The sequence below is a fragment of the Leptonotus elevatus genome, chromosome 18, assembly GCF_054856555.1.
Source record: "Leptonotus elevatus isolate MCC_2025b chromosome 18, RoL_Lele_1.0, whole genome shotgun sequence".
Lineage (NCBI taxonomy): Eukaryota > Metazoa > Chordata > Actinopteri > Syngnathiformes > Syngnathidae > Leptonotus > Leptonotus elevatus.
In genome coordinates this window covers 5,155,529-5,176,201 of record NC_141256.1, presented here as the reverse complement: position 1 = coordinate 5,176,201, position 20,673 = coordinate 5,155,529, and the positions used below count along the sequence as shown (strand labels likewise).

The 20,673-nt window shown below is 39.2% G+C and overlaps 1 protein-coding gene across 4 annotated transcripts in view; it reads left to right on the top strand.

Annotated features, from left to right (window-relative positions):
- Window positions 1-2,700: 2,700 nt before the first annotated feature.
- fam49a (family with sequence similarity 49 member A) overlaps window positions 2,701-20,673 on the top strand; it is a 28,860-nt gene continuing 10,887 nt past the window's right edge. For 2 of the 4 annotated variants that reach the window (XM_086061400.1, XM_086061401.1), the window contains exons 1-2: window positions 2,701-2,832; window positions 18,378-18,428. The gene's annotated coding sequence lies outside the window, so the exon portion shown is untranslated. Of the gene's footprint in view, window positions 2,833-6,338; window positions 6,405-8,620; window positions 8,660-18,377; window positions 18,429-20,673 lie in introns of those variants that run through there. The other 2 variants (XM_086061403.1, XM_086061402.1) reach the window with 2 other exon arrangements.

Here is a 20,673-nt window from a genome sequence, read left to right as displayed (position 1 = left end):
TCTACAATCTGGTAGAAGAATATGTAATTGGTCTGCCTGTCACGGCAACTAACAAAGGTAGAATACAGTAAATAAATTATTTTTGCACCTTTCGATGATTTGATATGTTTCTTTGCCCTGCATTTGGATGGAAACCAGTCTACGCTCTACACCAGTTCTCACCAAAAGTCACCTGGGAAAAGCTCCTGACTGTTGGATCTTGATTCTGGAGCCACACATCACAGATGAGAAGATGAGAAGATGCAATTTGAATAATAGCGTGAAATGTTTAGGGGGAAAAAGCACAGGATTGTGTCAATCATTTTACGTTGTGACTCACACTTGCAGACAGATCATCGAAATATATTAAAAGTTATGTTCTACATGTCAGTGGACGACTCGTTATATTCAGTCCAACCCAGGGAAGCAGGAAGTGAGAAAACACTGAGGTGCGCTACTGCCATCTAAAGGCTCAAATGTATTAATCAAACACTGAGGGGAATGAACCCATATACGCAGAGAGAACGCTTGAATTATATACTCAGGGTTGATGGACAGAACGGAGTTTCGAACCTAGAACCTCTTAGCCCTCGAACATTTAATCGACCTTAGTAAGTATGGTGCAATTACTTCTATAATAAGAATAATGTTGAATTAATACAATGAAAGATAACGCAAGTTACTTAGTACTTGCACAGCTGTCCCTTTGCATTGACTTTTTTATTTTTATTTTATTTGACAATATTAGTATTTTTCATATTGTTTTTCTGGATGTCTTGAGTTCAATGTTCATTGGGCTTTTTAAATGTAATATAATAATTTTAAATATATATATTTAAAAATAACTATATTATTATTATTATTATTATCATCATCATCATTAAGATGTTGGGGATTATTAGTTGTAACAGGTGGTTCTATTTGATGGTATAACCCGAATTTGCACGTTAGTAATATTCAAACAACACTACTAATGCCGTAAATATAAAACAATTAATGGAAAAACACTAAGTACAGTTGCTACTGAGCATCATTATAATTATTTTAAAAACAAAAGAAAACAATTGAAATGAAAAAAAAAACATGTTGCAAGACCACTTATCACTTATCTGTGCCTGAAACAGTTAAATCACATTTATTTCATTTTAATTATTTAATTAGCTTTCAAATGATCTATCCAGTGTAAATTTACAATAAATACATTTTGTCTTAGTATGTTTAATTCACCAAAGAGTTGACCCATGGCGTAAAACAAAATACATTTATAGTGATCATCGTTTTATTTTTAGCTCAATCAAGTGTTAAAAATGTTTTTACAACAATAATAACAACAACAAAACCATTTGCAGCACTTTTGGCAACAATAGAAAAACACACCACTAGATGTCAGCATTGGATAAAAATGATACTTTTTTGCCTACTATTATGTCATTGGAATGGTCTTACGTTCATAACAAAACATCATTGTTTATTTTAAAATTACATACATACATATAACCATTATTAAATTATTAATTATAATAAATAATAAATTATTAAAAATTATCATTAGTGGATGCATGCCATCAACACTTATATGACACTACACGATAGATACAGTAGATACTGTGACCCCATCATAAGGAATCATTCTTGATCTTAATTGAGGTGTTGCAGACTAGTATTATATTGATCTAAATTATTATAACCCACCCTCACCAAGGTTCACAGGGGCCCCCAACATGCTTGGTATTCCCTAAAAAGTGTGCGCATACCATCAGCATACCATCATCAATTTTTCACAAAACTGCAAAACACTTTTGACATGTGAGTTTTTGAAGTAGTCATACAGACAGTACACTGGATTTTTCATAGTTTACAACACTGAAAATAAGCAAGAATAGAGTGTAAAAAGTACACAGCACTTAAAGTCATGGAGGCACACAAATACCGAACTCTCCAGTTTAGGGGGCCTCTTGGTATGTTGCAGCCCCTTTGTTTTGTAAGAGAAGAAGAACGCCTTGCTTTAACACATTTTCAAAACTAGGCAGGTCACAAAAGATTTATGTTGCTGTTTGCTTTCACACTAGATGAGTGGGAAGGCATGCCACAGACCACTTGTAAACAAGCTATTAATGTATTTTTTCCCCTGTTATGTTAGGATAAGCGGTTTAGAAAATAGAGTAATGTCCCCATCATTTTGCATTGTATTCCTGAGGGCAAAGTATGCACACACAATGTTCAAACATGTTCACTGCTCTAATATGTGTGTGCGTGTGCGTGCGTGCGTGTGTGTGTGTGTGTGTGCGTGTGTGTGTGTGTGTGTGTGTGTGTGTAGGGGGGTGGTGGGGGTGGGGTGGGGGACTGCATTCAATATTTACTGAGCACTGTTGAAATGCATAGCATCAAACATGATTTGTGAATTTTGGAATTTGGAGATTGTGTTTGATAACTCCCAATATGGCCTAATTTAACAGAATATTTCATATTAAATATAGATAAATGTGTAAAATATCTCTTAAATTTTGAAAATGTATTATGAAAAGTAAAGCTCGTAAAGTTTGGGGATTTTTTTCAATGTCGAAGTATAACTAAATGTATGTGTGAATGTGAATGCTCCACTTGCACTGAGACAAGTGAGTGAAATTTAATTGGCTAATTTTGCACTGTCCCTAATATGGACCAATCAAAACTCGAATGGGCGGGATTTATATGTCGGACCGTTTCCCCCCCTGTGTTTTTCTGTAGGCAGAGGGCGGGGTCTCGCGCTGACTCAATGCTGGACAGACCGAGTTACCAAGGTCGCCGAAAAGGGCCACTCACGCACTTTTTCATTTATTACCTGCTAGAACTACTCCCCAAAGACACAAAGAGGTGAGTTTTCCCACCATTTTTAACCAACTTGTCCGCCCGTTCAGATATCTGCGCTTGCTTGAACCCGCTGATTAGTTGCCAAACGGTGTGTATGTATCCCCGTCAAGCCCCTCACTGTCAAATGAGCTCACATGGGAAGAGATGCCGGGGAGGCTAACCCGCTAGCTTCCATTAGCCTCCCTAAGCTCTGCAATGATTCTAACGTTCTGTGGTATCCCTGCGCGGATCATAAAAGCTTTATGCTTCTTGTGCACTTTGACCACCTGCGTTTTATTATTCGGTGCATCATCACTCCTTCTTTACGGCACTTTCGGTTAACTGGATTGCTTGGGAACTTTAGAAGTAAAGACACATTCGATTTTTTTTAAGCTATTACTCTCACAAATGATGTCTTAATGCGTTAAATCCTTCATGCTCCGATAGACTAGCAATTTATCGACATTTGAAATGCCACTGCTCCTGCCAAATAACCTCATGCTGAGGACGTCCCAAGAGGATGCCAGCATTGGCATGAACGTGCAGAATAGATGACTTGTTGCTCTGCAGTGGAAAGTAGTCAAAAAGCCAGTGGGAAGCCTCCAGTGTGCTTGTTGGTGGAGATGTATGACTGCAGCAGCTGTCTCTCTTGACGTGCTGCTCTCAAATCTGCCCCTTGGGATGTTGGTGAAAGAAGCACATGTTTTGCTACATTCCTGCTTCATTATTTTCATTGTGTCTCAGCTCTAATTAAAGGAGGCATTGTGCATTTGCCCGATGTACTGTATTAATAACATGTCTATAGCATCGAAATACAATAAGAATAAAATGAATGCTAGTAAACTTGACACACCTTTATTTGTTGTATCGCTAAAATCAGCCTGTTTGCCACGTGCAAGTGAAACAGCTATCATCTCGCCTCACATACCGCAGGGCTATAGTGGTGAGTACAGATTTCTTTACCATGATGACTAAGCGGAAGTGATAAATCTACAAGGCGGCATGGATTCTATTTTCCTCCATGGAAGCAACACGAGCCGCTGAATTACACTTGTCAATTTGAATGTTTTCCCCGTGTTCTCTCGCTACTCTGGCTTCCTCCTACATCCCAAAAACATGCATGTTTGGTTCATTGAAGATAAAATTGTATGTAGAAGTGAAGTGAGTTTGAAGAATTTGTCTTTTTTTGCCCAGCAAATGGCAAAAACAAATCCAGGGTGTACCCTGCCTTTCGCCCAAAGTCAGCTGGGATAGATAGGCGCCAGTTACTTACAAATAGGGCTGAAACAATTGATGGGATAACAGATAACTCGAATAATTTGGTTACAAAAAGTCAAAGTAAAATCATATGAATGTGAAATTTTAATTTCACATCTTCACATGTGAAACTTCAATTTCACATTCATACAGTCAGCTGTTTTTTTTTTAACACACAGACTGGCTAACAGTTAGCTAGTTAATAGCCAGCTCTTAACCATCTTTACACTTTCATTCACTGACACCCACAAGGCCAGGTTCCACCTTTTCAAACCCATTACACTCTAAATACATTGAAAAGCAAAGAGTTTTTCCTTTAAGTTTTACCTATAATTGAACCACGGAGATGCTCTCAAAAGCATTTACTAGGCGTAGGTAGATTATGACACACCATCTAGTTAGTGCGAGCTTTGCTAGCTAGTGCGGCTAAACACGTTGCACAGTCGCTGTTGAGTTAGTAATAATCGCCTCTATAATGCTTCTCATAAATTCTCAGAAATGGATAACAAAGAGTAATTAAACAGAAGAAAGTGAAACCATGCTAATTGCTAATCAATGATTGACATGTTATCTTTTAGTGTTGTCATATTTATATTGTTTAAGAAAACCCTTGCTTCAGGCCATTGGGAAGGGATTAACCTGCAAAAAATTGCTCCTTAAAATTAGAAAGTTACTCCTCAAATGAATTGATTGATTTGCACAACTGCTCGTCAAACAAAAAAAAACTGTTAATTCTGAGCCTTGCTAGTCTAGTATTTTATGTCATGATTTGACCTTTGCAAAGTGCCTAAATGCACCGACAAATGTGGGCTCTTTGTGTACATTTTAGACTGAAATGCTCCGCTCTATAAATCATGCTTTTCATGGTTCTCCTTTTACTAGAAAGGCACCCTTTTGTTGGTGAGAGAGCATACAGCAACAGCTAAGAATCACAGCTAACGTGTGTGTGTGAGTGCGCAAGTTTGTATTCGTTCACCAATCTCAATTCGTCTCTAATTGCAGCATTTACGGAATGCTGCTCAAATATGGCTGGACAATAGGTACTGTGGATAAATCTTGTGTCGCGCATATATCGAGCCTTGTTGTATGTTTGTGTATAAACATAAATGCTTTGGTAAGTTACTGTATAAGGCTGCACTGGACATGGCTATGCAGTAAATGTACACTTTGCGGGTGAAATGTTAGCACATATGCTACTACTCAGCTGTGTACCACCGTTAGTGCTTCGTTTGTGATTTACTGTACTTGTGCCTTCCCAGACTAAACACAACACAAATGCCTGTCCACTATTTTTGAAAGAAATCACCTTGAGACTGGTACACGTACTTACAGTTGGCCTGAATGCGTGTTGAATGCTTGTTGGCAAGACAATTATTACAATAAAAACGACAATGTAGTTACTCAATAAGCTAACAGTTAGCTTAGCCTTGTCTACATATGGCGTGGTATGGCCCATAGGATATGCTTGAATGCTTCAGTAACTCTCAGTTTACGTTCTGTAAAGGCAGAAATACTTTCCGCAAACCAAAATCAGACATAGTGATGGGTTAAAAAACAACAACAATATTGACGTGTTTTTAAATACACTATATCATTTGACACATTTGCGGTACAAAAAAAAAAAAAATCAGAATAGGGGATTTTTTTTCCTTCTTCTTTGTTTTAGTAGTAACTTTTGCGACTTCCCATTTACGTAGTACTGCAATTGCAGTCCACTTAGAGAACCATTGGTCGAATAACAGTTTTCATAATGTCAGATGTTTTTGGATGGAGCTGCAGGCCACCTCCAAATTCTATATACAGGAAATACCCAGAGGTAGGGCTTATGCTATTGCTAGGTAGGGCTATTCTGTTGTGAAATTTAATATACAGTATAATAACGGGCACAAACATTCTGGCCCATACGTACATTTTGACACCAAAAACGAGATCAGTGGTATTTAATAGGGTTGCACCGAAATGAAAATTGCATAATAATAATATTATTATAAAGTATGGATTTAGCACTGGCATATTAACCAAGCACAATATAAATTTAAATGTGCCCACACCGCAGACATGTTGGCTAATTAAAGACCACACCACACTACATTAAACACCAAACGAGGGTTGAGCATTTTCTGGCGGTGTGATTGCCATATAGTCAATTTAGTTCGCACAGGCGGGGACGGATGCGTGCGGCGGGACAAGGTGCGGCGCACTTAAAATCGGCACATTCACATATTCAACGTTTTAAAATAAATAAATACATTTGTTCGCACCAGATAATCGGCTTCGGGAACGGACTGCAAAGTCACACACAGCGTCCTGTACAGGTCTGTCGCCACCCGGAGATATCGGTAAGTGTTTCCATGTTTAAAACTGTTGATAGCAATAGTGCTAGCATTAGCTTAAGTATTTAGCACGGCCACCGGGATGCCGGTGAAAAAGTGGAAGCGTTCGAGGGGCTTTTATAAAAAAAAAGGGGGGGGGGGCATTGCAGGAGAAAGAGTGGCTCACCTGTACTGCAGTACACGGCAGTTTTGTCTTTTTTCGATCCGCTTAAATGTTGTACATCAAGCGACGGTGGCCGAATATTTGTTGCATCACTAGTATTTAATTTTCTCTCTAGGATGGATAAATTATAAACTTGTTTCACAAGCAAAAACAAACGTTGGGGTATAGGCTAAGATAATCTTATTGCAGCTGTTGAGGTTGATGTAAAGTTAACAATTAACCTCAGGTGTTGTTGCCTTTTATAATAACAAACCAGTAACTCAAAGTTACAGTTTGTGTTTGGGCAATTGTGTGAGCATGCGTGTTCTGCATCATGATGACTCTTATTGAATTTTTTTGCGGTTCATCGTGAGTCCTATTTCAGTTTTCTCACAGCTCAGAGTGACTGTAACCGAAACAAAAAAACAGGATATAGCATCTTCACACATTCTCAAAGAAATTATCATTTTATCACATGGTGGTTATGTTGCTGCATCTAAGATTGCCTGAGGAAGGCACAAAGGGGTGGTTTACTTTTTGTTGACAAGGTAAATTATCGTGAGCTTTTTGATGATACTTAAAAGAGTTTTACCAATGCCTAGCTGACTGTTGCTTTATATTACCATCTGACTGCTCATGCTAACTACTAGGTTGCTAAACACTTCAGTAGTTATCTTACTAATGATTCAATACCAAAATGTAAATTACTACAGGGACGTGTTAAGGAAAACGTATTGTTGGTTCTCTACTGTGCTTTCCTTCCCATCAAGTGTGAGACACAAACAAATAAAGCCCCTATCCCACTGAGGGACGACCATATCCGACGCTAGCGAATGTTGATTTCATGTAAGGGTTCGCTCAAGGTTGCAGCGTTTCCTAAATGCTCTCTAAACATTCTCTAAGCAGTTTTAATGGGTTTTCTTGTCCCAAGGACATTTTGAACTAGAAAAACCCTTTTAAACTCGAGGCAAATGACGTGAGTGCACATTTACTACCTTTGCTAACACTCGCAATTATTCACTCTTCAGTGGGATACTTTTGATTGTAGTCTGACTAATTTATGTAAGACCACTCCATATCTTTGTTTATTTTTCTTTCAGTTCCTCTGTCAATGACTTGGCAGCTAAGCTGGGAGAAGATCTGCTTTTTTTCCCCCTTGCCTTTTTTTTTTTTTTAATTAACTGTAACACACACAAATTGACAAGTGTTTTGGTGGCTTTGTGGAAGAAGAAAAAATGGAAAAAATGACAAATTATACTTTAACTTAATCTTCATATGGGCTCACTTTTCTGTTCAAATTGGTCTTTTTGAGAACAAATAGCCACCGCGCTAGCTCAGCCTTTTGCCATCATGGTAAAAGGATATCTTTTATCAGTGACTTTTTACTAAGACACCTGGTAACTGTGTTAAATTGTGGTGACAAATGTTAGCTTTAAACTAGATTTAGGTTTGTCTTGGATCTGGACGAAAACAGTGTATTTAATTTTCTGGGTTTTATGTTTAATTTAGTTCGGTTTCACCTCAGATTTCAATAGGCAAAGCTGGAGGAATTTTCTCTCTCCAAGTCTGAAATTTAGTGTTAGCTAGCTAGCTCAGAACAGATATTTTGATCTGTCACCATTTGAAAGCAGGTATGAAATTGTATATCATAAAACTAAGTGTCAGTAACCGCCAACAGGAACGCTATTCAGTCTCACAATTTGGCAAACAGGATTAATGAATCTGAGCCGTAGGTGAAGCTTATCTCTTTAAAAGCTTAGCATTTGAACTCTTAAAAACACAATCCTTGACTGTTCATCGGGATCATGTTATTGTTGTTGTAGTGCTGCTATTCTCCCATGTTTGTTATTATTCATTGTTGGCAGTCGTCTGTCACCTCCTGTTTCCATTCCCCTCTGAGGAAATGACTTGTGTATAGTAAACTACAGTACATGTCATAATGTGACCGTGACAATCAAACTGACTGCAGCGAGTTCCTCTTTTACCCCAACCTGGCTGCCTGCTTGACTTTACCGCTCGGTGTGCAACTGCTGTGCTGCCTCATGACCCCGCACGCTTCCTGCTCATGTTTCACTTTTATGCATCTTCTTGTCAAGCAAGACAACAGCTCTCTCTGTGTGTGAGTGTTTTCAGCCTCCTTTATGCTCTTGTCGCCCACTCATGTAGCAGGTGAAGTGCAGGCAATGCGCTGGATTTATGTTTACTGTCAGTGTACTTGGTAAAGTTCCATGACTGGATAAAAACACTAGTTGGCTGTATAAATGGGTTGCAGAAGAAATTGAAAAGGGAAGTACGTTTTTTAATAGCTCCCATGACTGGAATACGAAATGGTCATATTTGGTGTCGAGCTGTTTTGCAAGCTATAGTTTGTTAGCACATCTTACACCTTTTAATACATTTGAATACGTTTGAAACAAGTGTTATCAGATGCAGGAATTTTGACGCAGTTAATGTTGTTATAGCTTTCAAGAGGTTTCCATCTCTTGTGTTAAATTTCGATTGTGAATGTTAATTCCTCTTTTACAAAGATGTTTTGTATTTAGTAGTAATTGTTTGCAATCTGAAATCACAAAATTAATAATTAAAACATTGGAAGCATGAATAGAAATATAATATAATACTTAAATATGTTGGTTAGTCAAGCTCTTAGTTTTGTGGCCTAGTGGGGATAAGACAGACTGTAAGTAGACATCTTGTTAAAGTACTGCAGCTAAAAACAAACAAACAAGGGAAAAGAAGGATTTGATATTTATTTTTTCTTCGCTTTTGTACATCTGACTGTTAGTTAAATTATTATGCTAATAGCCAGGTTGTAAGCTTATTTAGTAGCTGATTGTAGCTTTTCAGCTAAACTTAGCAAATGCCCCAATTAACTACAAGCCTGCACTTCCATTGTACACTCAGCCAACTAATTTATTTTTGCTTCACTTCTTCCTAAGAATTTTGTAGAAAATACTGAAAATTTAGCTAAATATCAAGAGTTGTGTAATTAAAGCAAATTCATTCACACTAGCTGCCACGAAGGACAAATCTTCAAGTCGAATTATATTCCTATCTAGATGGTAGGGGTAGCTCACATAATTGATATGTAAATATATCAATACGGAGGCGTCAGAATCGAGTGCACATTCATTCATAAAGCATGTGTTAATTAAACTTACCTGGTGAAGAACTGTATGTGCGTCAATATCAGGTTGTCGACCTGCTGCCTCAACTAAGGAAAAGTTTTCTCCAAAAGTGTTGCATTTTCATCTTGCGCTGGATTGACAGCAACTGGATCAGGACCCACGATGTAGTCATGGTTTATGAAGATGTAGTTTTGACCAGACGTGTCTATGCTGTAATCTTTCACTTCTTTGGGTCTTAGCCTTAGCATACAAACACCCAGTGTTGAAAGGGGGAAGAAGAAGGTTTGTTTTTTATTGATATATATTTTTTTCATTTTACTTTATTTAATTATTTAATTGTTATTTATTTTATTATTTTATTTTACTTCATTGTTCCACTAGAACAACAATATATCACCCCCCCCCCCCCCATTTTACTGTATTTTATATATTTTATCTATCTTTAGTTAAGTTTATTTATATAGCCCTTAATCACAAAATATATTTATTTTATTCATTTTATTTCATTCATTTAAGTTAAGGTATAGCTGTATATGCAACATTTCCGCAGTTGGCAAAGCATTTCAGACTTTGCCTGACTAGCATTTTACTACTCATCCACATTCCCACTGACCACAGCAGGCGCATCTATTACTATTGTTTTATTGATGAGAGATGGAACTCGGAGATATAAGGATTGGAGCGACTATTGTAAGTTTTAATCTTGGTTTGTTGGTTTGAATGAGGAAAAATGTTCATCTCAGCTCATTTTTAAGTGATTAGTGTGTGTGTGTGTGTGTGTGTGTGTGTGTGTGTGTGTGTGTGTGTGTGTGTGTGTGTGTGTGTGTGTGTGTGTGTGTGTGTGTGTGTGTGTGTGTGTGTGTGTGTGTGTGTGTGTGTGTGTGTGTGTGTGTGTGTGTGCGTGTGTGTGTGCGTGCGGTCTTGTTTTTGTTACATAGTGGGGCCAACATTCTGGGATTTCACACAGCTGTTGGGCCCACCCGGTTGTCCATGTGGGGCCATTTTGCCATTTTGAAGGGGCTAGGAAATGCATTATGTCAATGATATGGCCCCACAAAGATAGTAAAACAAACCTGTGTGTGAGAACAATAGTAATGGTAGCTGTGAGTAAATAATGGTTGACTGCTTGCTCTCATAATGAAAACATAAAATGACTGAAATCACTTAAATTGAAGTGTAAACACGGCACTGACATTTCAGCAGGTGAAACAAATGGTACGATCTGAAATGACAAATGTATTCAGCAGACATAACTTTTTGACGTTCGCAAACTCAGTATGTCCCCAACACTGTCCAATCAGGTTGGGAGTTTGTAAATGCATTTTTATGGGCAAATTATGTTTAGTCTGTGGTATGAAGTGAACCAGACCAAATGTGTGCACTTTTTAGTCCGCTCCAACAAGTGTGAAGTCATCATTTATTTCTTATTGCCCATCACCAAGACTTGGTGACTTCATTGAGCTTGATAACTTCACTGACTTTCACCCGTCAGAGGATCCTTTTAACAGTTTTCTTCATGTTCTCATATACACACCAGCTAGCATACATCGGCTTCACACACGCCCCAGTCATACATAGACATGGTTCCCTTTGTATCTGCAGTCTTGTTGACATGCATGGCTTGGTCGAACAGAAGTGGCATTGAGCAGAGGAGTTGGAGGAATTTTTATGCTGCAATGGTTGCTAGTGGTCAGACTACCACTGACTCTGCCTCCTCCTCTTCAAATACCAAACTCCCTCCTTTACTTTCCCTCTTGCCTCTTGCCCTGGCTTGTTTTCCTCTCTCTATTGTTCCTTGTAACATGTGTAGCCAGGGTCTCCACACACACTTTCTCCTCATGTCACAGTACAGTCTTCAAAAGCCTTGCTAAGATATGAACACAAGTAATGGGGGTGGCTATGGGAGAAAATTATTTATCAATTGTTTTATTACCAAAAAAAAGTATTTGTATGGAATTGAGTGCATATTAACAAGGCTCCTTCTATGTAGTGTGCTACATCTTTAATTAAATTGAGAGCTCAGCGCTTAATGACGACACACAGACAGCACGCTAAAGCTAAGTTAGTACGGAGAGGCTTTAACACGCACCAAGCGTCCGACAACAATAAATGTTGATGTAAATATTGGTTTAAAATTATTGTACAAAGTATTTTGACATAAATTTCGACTTGCGCAGAAATTCGGGCTACGTCGCCAGTAGGGTTGTGAATTGCCTAATAGCTTGCAATTCAATCTGTATCACGATTCACAGGTACCGATACCGATCAATCCCGATACGAATCTATAAGTCAATAATTGCGTTGTTTTTTTTACTCACATTTAGAAAATACTAATCAGTACATTTATACATGTACACTGTAAGATTTGTATGAAAATGTACTTCAGGCTTATAACTGTGAGCCACTGTATTTAACAAACAGGTTGCGATCTGTTTCATGTTTGAACAGCATTCAAATCAAATTTTAAGGCTTAATGTTTCATTAATATAACATTCTTCCATGCTTAAAGCGCGAACCCTAACCCTAATTAAGACATTTTGTTGAAATTTGATCTTAAAAAATCGATTCGGCTGCATATTGAATGTCGCGATAAATTGCTGAATCAATGTTTTTTTTTTTTTACAACCCTAGTCGCCAGCGTAGGAACGGAACTCGTTCGTAACTCGAGAACTCCCTGTAGTTCAAATAGTACATTACCTCCATGTACATAAATGACCTACAATAACTAATAAGACTTAATATTGAGGCATTTACTTGTTAATGCACACATGCATTGTGAATTGAGTCAATTTGCTGAGGAACTCAAGCATGTTACGTTTCCCTTCATCTGGCCATTAGCTAAATTATGCCTAATTAAAATTAAACTGCACTAATAAGTTAACCGCCAGAGGGTGCTGGAACTGCGCAAATGGAATACAACCACTCCTTTTGAACAGATGTGCTGTTTTTAATATCGTGACATGACGATGACGATATTGTGGCAATATTATCACAATATCTCGATATTGCTGTTATTGTTACATCCTACCAAATATTGGAATCCACATCGACCTCAAAGACATCCATGTCAGTCGGGCCCTAGAAAACACCTGTATTTTCTGCCATTTACATATAATAGTGTATAGAATGTTTGTTTGTTTTTCAAACTGAAATCAAATACCCATTCCTAATGAATGCTATGAGTCTGTTTCCTCTTCAGCTGCCCCTCTTCATCTCCCCATCAGTGGCCAGATGTGAGAGAGGGAAAGTAGTGACTTTTTGTAATGAATCAGTTGAAGATTTAGCCATTAGGCCTGATTCTGTTGTCACTGACTCAAGCAAGTGTGTGGTTATACAGTGGCGGGTGTGCGATTTATACAGGCAGAACTTTGTATTCAGTAAATAGCTGTGCTGGCTGTATTTAATAGACCCCTAGTGTGGTTGAAGCAGGAACTTCTTTAAGTGTGGCTTGCTTATTAGAGCAAAACAGTTAAATCCTGTTTTGGCGTGTGAAACGGATCAGAAGAGGAAATGATAATGTGTCAGTGATACAGCAGAGAGAAGTAAAGCTGCCATTCTTGTGATGTTGCAAGGCAGGTTTCCACTTTGCGCTCTCTCACTACAACACACCCGACCCATGCCCATATTAGGGCAAAATGCAGGCAACCTCCTGGCAAGCTATGCTCAACCCCCAACACACCACGTTGTCACATTTGCTCCAGTGAAGGGAACCCAAGAGAGGTTCTGCTCCTCTAACCCAATTTGAAGGCCAATTTCCCTTGCCAGAAGAAACACACACACACTGTATTGTGGAGTATTTCTGTTCATTTCATGCCTCACTTTTGGGGCAGTTTTGTCCTCCAGTGGTAATTTTGGCGAGTCAACACCTTGTCATGCAACAATAATGACACATTTGAGCATTAATGGTTTATGACGTTCCTTGCTCGTTTTCTTATTTCACCCATTTAAAAGCCCCTGAGCTGTAACCAATCTATCAGCCAATCATAAACTGTTGGCATGCAGAATGCAGACATGACTCGTTACAGTTGTCACATAGAGGCACATGCTCATGCATCCTTATTTACTCATGGGAGCGCAACAGCCTTCCAGCCAATTGAACCTTCACTCATCTGGCCCTTTCGTGACCCCATGCGATTGAAGACTACAACTCATAATGAGCCACATGGGTCCCCTTCTACCCAAACATCAGCCTACGCATTGCTCACACGACAGTAGGAGTGCGTGTGGGGGGACATTGACTACATTATTTGTGCACAAAAGATCCCCTTGCGTGACCCGGAGCTAGGGTTCCTATGCTGGATTTGATGCTCGATCATGTAAATAATTGATTTCCATGTTCAAGCCTGTAAACAGAACAGCTGTCACGCCATGTTCCCAAATGCTGAGCAAAACAATTGAGTCAATGAGCTATTTTGACTTTAATAAAGGATAATTTCATGCATACAGTATATTGTATTTTCTTTTTTTCTTCAGATTTGTATTTTCTGGGTTTTTGTTTGTTTTTATTTTGTCCTGAACACCAAGATGGCTACCCCTTGTCACGTTGCTACTGGTACCCTAACCCTTACGTATTTAAGAAAGCATATCGAATTCAGCTAAAATTGGAGACTTTATTATGTCTATTCTCCTACTTCTGCAAGTTATACCAAAGAAGAACAAATCAATACACTGCGGTCTGCTGTTGTCTGCCAGAATGCAGATTTTTTCACTGATCATTATAAAACAAAAAAAGTAAATTTATAGCTCTAAAAATTAAATGAACATACAATAAGCACATTTACGTCTCATAAAATTAAGAGTATGCAATTAATTCATGCATAATAATATTATTTAGAAGTATTATTTAAAAGAAACCCTGCTACATCAAATATGGTGGATACACTGACATCCAAAAAGCAACTCAAAATGGAGTCTATGTATACATTTCTATGCTTAAACAACAATTGTTTTTCATTGTAGTGTTTTATAATAACCATCTCCGTAATATATAATTTATCACTTTATTGTATTTTTACTTAAATGTGCAATAACATGAAGTTTAGTTTATATTTAATCAGCTATTGATAGCCAAACTGTCAAACTAGCGTACAGTAGCTAGCTTAGCTTCACTGTTACACAGCTAGCTTACTTGTGTGATAATCAGTAAGTAGACTTTCCACCGAGCTGATGGGCTATATACATTTTACACATTTTGGTCATTTTGTCATCATCTGTAATGTCAAATTAATTTTGACCACCACTGATAGATTTTTGGCGCGACCTCTCACTATGTAACTAACTGTTGTACTAACTTTCTTTTGCTTCTTCCTTCTGTGCAACCGTGTCTGCTAATTGATACCTGTACCACTTTCCTTTGTGATGCAATGCTTCAAATGATTGAAGTATCATAGGTATCGATAAGGCATTTAAAAAAATTCAGCCAAAAAGATATAACCACCTCCTTTTGCACTTGGCGGAGGTAGTAGTCACTCTCATCCCTCATATTTTTATCAGCCAACTGAAGGAATGATTGGGCTTTCGGTGTTCTGCCAATAATCGTCCCTACCAAGGTTTCAAATGAAAACACATTTATCCTTAAGGATCATCCCATCTGTTAGTTTGGCTCACCACAACTCTTGAACTCTCTCACCAGTGTTGCAGGACGGGGGGAAAATACTTGCCAACCCCAAGGGGGAGATGAGCAGATACATCCTTTCCATCAAGAAAAGACTTCTGTGCAGTTATTTGCTCGTTTTAATGAAAAGTTGTCTGGTTCTGATAAAACTGCTTCTGTGGAGGATCGCATAATCTCGTCTAAAACTGTTGCTTTAGGTATACTTGTAAGCTTTGCTTTTTTGAAAATATCAACACTGGTTAGGAGCTATGGGCAATTATGGAAAAAATAATCATCACATTTTTATTGAAATTGATGTCACGATTACTAAAAATGATTACAGTATTTCAAAACTTTGTAAATAATGTGAAATTGAAATCTCTTGCATTTTCATTCCGCTGCAGCCAACCACACCTTTACTACATTTGCACTTTTGCCGCACTGCATCCTTTCCACACATTCAAACATCCCCTTATCTCCTTTATCTCTTTATCATCTTTATTTAAACATATTTTGTTGTTCTATTTTTAGTCTCACAAGTCTTGGGACCCCTTGGGCTAACCTGGGATCTCGGATATCGTATTTTGTGCCATATTATGTGGAAATGTGTGTTGGTACAACAATACAAAGTGTTCCTACAGTGTTTGTGTGAGAATATTTGTTATGTTTAGCAATGTCACTCCCGAAAGTCAAGGCTAATTTCCTGTTGGCATGTCAATGGGATTTTACATAGACTTTAGCATCAGCACTGGCAATGTTTTTAAAACTGTTTTACATTAAATTGCACGCTAAGTGAGGGCAGCATCAAATAACATCACACGCTTGCTGTGCTGCTAATAATAATAATAATAATAATAATAATAATAAAGATGATGATGATAGCAGCTTTCAAGTGACCCAAGAATGTGTAAAATATCTACATGTATTAGCTGTGTGCGTTTGTATTCATGCTGCTGAATGTATGGTTTGGTGAACAGATGGCGCTTGAGGATTTTTTTTCCATGTCCAAGGAAGCAGAATCACTGATTTTAGTAGGCAGTAGCCTGTCACGAGACCTAAGTTTTAAGGAGGGATGAAATGCATAAGCCAGACAGTACTGACTTTAGCACTATGTTTTTGATTATCCTGTATCTACTGTACTCTATTGATGCAGCACTGATGTGCACGTCTAATAGTGTTGAATTCCGCCTTGTGCGACACCTGTTGGCAAGTATTATCATAGACAACATTTATAGTACGCATACACAGGCCCTGCCTTAAAAGGAACCCCGACTGTAATGACACGTTTGCTCCATATGATTTATTTGGTTACTAACATATCTATGAGATTTGTTTTGCAAAAATCATTCCCAGTTGAATACATTTTGTAGAAACTTTATTTGTACGTACGCCGCCATTGTTGTGTCGCAACGCATTCAGTGTGTAGTGACGTAAAATGGCGGCTGGCTCTCTGCCGAGCAATGGGCATAAAGAAAGTGATCGATCAAAACTCTTGAATGCGTCTGGTGAATGACGAGAGCACAGCGTGGGGGAGGGTGACTCTCCCGATCGCATGTTGTTTCTTTAGGAACGCTACGAGGCTGGCCTCGCATTCACGGTGGACACCATTCTGACATGTCAAGGAAGCTGAAACATACTCAACGTAACACACCGCTTACGCTCAGGCTAACTTTAAAATCAAGTTTGTTTACATTGATGGCAATGCAAATAGCCTTAATAGACATTTACTTTGAAAGTGGTCCACGTCGTAGCATGATGGCTAGCTTGACTTCCCTTTTAGACGTTCGTAGTTTTGATTGGCATTAAAGTTGTGATCAACACAACGCTATCCCGAACTCATATTCAATTGCTAATTTAGGACGCTAAGAAACCGCTAATTAATTACGCCGTCATTGTATGATATGGCAGAAGTCTCCGATATAAGTGGCTACTGGCTAGCATGCAGCTATCTGTTAGCATTACCTACGGGTGCCTGGCTGGTAGTTGTAAATGAGTTTGACAGCTAGTACTGGATTATTTTTCAATATTCTGGACCAAAGCTACATTGTAATTCACTCTCCATGTTTAAAGGAAGGGAATGTGCCTTTGCATTTCCCTCTATATCTAGCTCCAGCACCTGCTGTGAAGACTGGCATATCTGCTAGCGGCTGTTCTTACTTTCTGCTCGAATGAGTTATATTGTAGATGGTGAGTTTGAATATTCATCTGTCTGTTTGCTGGCAGTCCATTTTTGCGTGAATGAAGTAGCAGAAGAGCGAACTTGAAAGAGGAAAGGAAAGTCAGCAGGGTAGAAATAGGAAGGAGAAGAGTCTGTCCGCAGACGGGACGAGCTGCAGTGAAAGTGAAAATGGGACATGGTTTAAGGGGTCCGACGTGTGTTGATACAGCGTCTGCAATTCTAAGAAATGATGTGTGAATGCGTGTGTGCCTAGCGTGACGAGCAGGTGACATCCACTCATGTGTGAGACGACATGGAGCAGCTACGCACCATCATGCCCTTGTAAGGAGAGCATCAACTGTCCTTGTGGACCATCCATTCTTCCATCTGACTGCAGCATCCCACCTCTTTCCCATTTCTTCTTTAGCAAAGGGCCAGAAGGTTACAACAGCCAATTGAGAACTATTTCCCGTGACATGTGGTTTCACTACTTTCCCTCTGCATTTGAATTTGAAGCAAAAGATTAATTTAAGGGTCAGCACCACCAAATCATTTTGCTGAATAGGCCACAATTCATCTTGTTTCTATTGTCACCCCTGTGGTGTTGCATTTCATCCCAGCAGTGACCATTAGAAGCCCGGCCAATCATATTTGATACTCCAATGGACATGAAGCAGACAGAGGCTTAATCAGCTCTATTTTGGCTACAACAGAGTCCATTTCACTTTTGAATAATTCAGTGGTGTGTTGTGCTTTGTCTGAATGCTTGTATGAGTCGGGAGAAAAAAGGAGGAAGTGTGTTAATGTGGAAAGTTGATAGCGTAGCCACACTCACAGTTGTCTGTGGGCGGCAGATACACATGCTTGTTAAACGCCCTGTGTTTTGTTTTTCTTTCCAGTATCATTTGCCCTCAGACAACATTGATTTCAACCCAATTGTTTTTCTCTCTTGTTTCAGAGGACAACGCGAATGATACTGATAGCAACCTGAGGTTCTGCACCAGAGAAGGTAAAACACACACGCGCAATACAGCTTAATTACAGTACACTTACAGATTCGTGAAATTAATGTACACTTTCCGGCTCACTTTGAATGACTGTTTAAATGTCCACAATACATGCTGTTAAGTGCAAAAAGCTTTTCATGCCTCAACTGTGGATGCCCGCATGAAAACATCCTCAACCCCCCACTCAAACCTGTGACTGACCTGTCTGGTTCCATTTCTAGCTGCATGATGAAGTTCAGTTGTCGCAGCACTTGTTCTGTCTCGATGCAGAGCATCTCTCGGGATAGGCTCGTTGATTACGTGTTGAGAAACATGATCAGAAATGAATAATATGATTTTATACAGTTTACAGTTAAGCCCATAATTATATACCCGAATTTTAGTTTAATTTAATTTGATTTTGTTGATGTCCGAACATGTTTTGAGTTGTGATGAATTTCATCAGATTTTATTTTTGAGAAAACACTTTTATAGGATTCTACAACACATTTTGAACATTGGATATGCCTTAATTGATAAAGGGTATAAATAAACATGGGAACAGTCACATAAAAAAAAAAACAGTGAACAGCTAATATGGTTGTGGTACCTACAGAAATAAAGTCTTCTTTTCCTTTTGGCTTTTCCCTTCAAAGTTGCCTCCATCTAACCCTGTCCTCTGCATCCTCTGCTCTCACACCAACTACATTCATGTCCTCTTTAACTACATCCATAAACCTCCTCTTTGGTCTTTCTCCAGACTTTCTGCCTGGCATTTGGAAACTCAGCATCCAATATACTCACTATGTCTCCTCTGGACATATCCAAACCATCTCAGTCTGGCCTCTCTGACTTTATCTCCAAAGCCTCTAACATGTGCTGTCCCTCTGATGTACTCATCCCTGATTCTATCCATTCTGGTCACTCCCAAAGAGAATCTCAGCATCTTCATCTCTGCCACCTCCAGCTCTGCCTCCTGTCTTTTCCTCAGTGGCACTGTCTCCAGACCAAACAACGTCGCTGGCCTCACCACAGTTTTATAAACCTTTCCTTTCATTTTAGCTGAAACTCTTCTATCCCACATCACACCTGACACTTCTCCACCCGTTCCAGCCTGCCTGCACACGCTTCATCACTTATTTTCCACACTGTCCATTGCTCTGGACTGTTGACCCTAAATACTTAAACTCCTCCACCTTCTTGGTCTCTTCTCCCTGTAACCTCACTTTTCAACTTGGGTCCCTCCCATTCACACAGAGAGATGCCGTCTTGCTACGGCTAACCTTCATTCCCCTCCTTTCCAGGACAAACCTCCACGCCTGTAGCTTCTCCTCCACCTGTTCCCTGCTTTCACTACAGATCACAATATCATCTGCAAACATCATAGTCCATGGACATTCCTGTCTAACCTACGTCCGTCATCCTGTCCATTACCATAGCAAACAAGAAATGGCTCAGAGCTGATCCCTGATGTAGTGCCTCCTCCACTTTGAACTCCTCCGTCAAAACTACAGCACCACTGTCTTACAGTCCTCATGCATGTCCTGCACCACTTGAACATACTTCTCTGCTACTCCAGACTTCCTCATACAAAACCACAGTTCCTCTCTGGGCACCCTGTCGTAAGATTTCTCCAGATCTACAAAGGCACAATGCAGCTCCTTTTGACCTTCTCTGTACAAATATTGCATCTGTGGTACTCTTTCTTTTTTTTTGGCATGAAACCATACTGCTGCTCACAATTGTTCACCTCTGCCTTCAGTCTAGCTTCAACTACTCTTTCCCATAGCTTCATTGTGTGGCTCATTAGCTTTATTCCTCTGTAGTTGCCACAACTCTACACGTCTCCCTTGTTCTTAAAAATGGGCACCAGCACACTTCTCCTCCATTCCTCAGGCATCTTCTCACTATCTAAGATCCTGTGTAAGAACCCAATCAGAAATTCTACTGATACCTCTCCGAGACACTTCCATACCTCCACAGGTATATCATCAGGACCGAGTGCCTTTCCACTCTTCATTCTTTTCAATGCCCTTCTCGCTTCATCCTTACTAATCTACTTCTTGGTCCACGACAGTCACTTCTTCTATTCTTCGTTCTCTCTCATTTTCACTGACACAACCCTCTGTATTTATCCGGGCTTGGGACCGACACAAGAAGACGCTGGCTTGTGCTACATTCATACAGCACTACAGAAATACAGTAAATGCAATTAATCTGTTGGAAGCCCCTCCCACACAACACAACATTTTGTTTGAATGTGTTATT